Below are 606 nucleotides of genomic sequence, written 5' to 3'. Positions count from 1 at the left end.
GCAACGAGCTTGCTGTTACCATCAACAAAAATAGTGTTTGTCTCCTTCCGGAGTGTTTCGAGCTTCTCCACAAAATCAGCAAATGAAACAAAAGTGTCTGAAACTTGTAGGATGCTGCATGGATGCTCTAATGATCGCAGGTGCAGGTGCATCGTTGTCATGTGCTGTAGTTTTTCCGAGGTAAATATTGTTGTCATCATTTGCAAGTGGTTCGCTGGTGTCCCATTGGTCAACACCTTCTACATCACTTATTTTCCCTCCCAGAGCTCCTTCGAGGTCATTGTTGTCCCATCCAGCAGTACCTTCATCACTGATGTTCCCACCCACAGCACCTTCTTCATCAGACACTGTACAAAACAAAGGAAATGACAAAACAATAAAGTTACACAGAGGTTTATAGGTATAGGTACTGAAGATAACCATATGACTCAATAAAACTTACATTCTTTTATAGCCTTCAATTTTGGTTTAGATACGAATCCAACTGGCCACCTGCCAACTAGTCCATAGCTTCAAAATACTCCCATTTAATTTGTTCATGAGGAGCTTTCTTTTTGTAGTAGCAGTACTGCGCATCCAAACCTCTCTTCTTTTTGTCCAATGCTT

Source organism: Frankliniella occidentalis, unplaced genomic scaffold, assembly GCF_000697945.3.
Source record: "Frankliniella occidentalis isolate FOCC.00 unplaced genomic scaffold, Focc_3.1 Scaffold264, whole genome shotgun sequence".
Classification (NCBI taxonomy): Eukaryota; Metazoa; Arthropoda; class Insecta; order Thysanoptera; family Thripidae; genus Frankliniella; species Frankliniella occidentalis.
Note: the sequence above shows the minus strand (reverse complement) of the source record.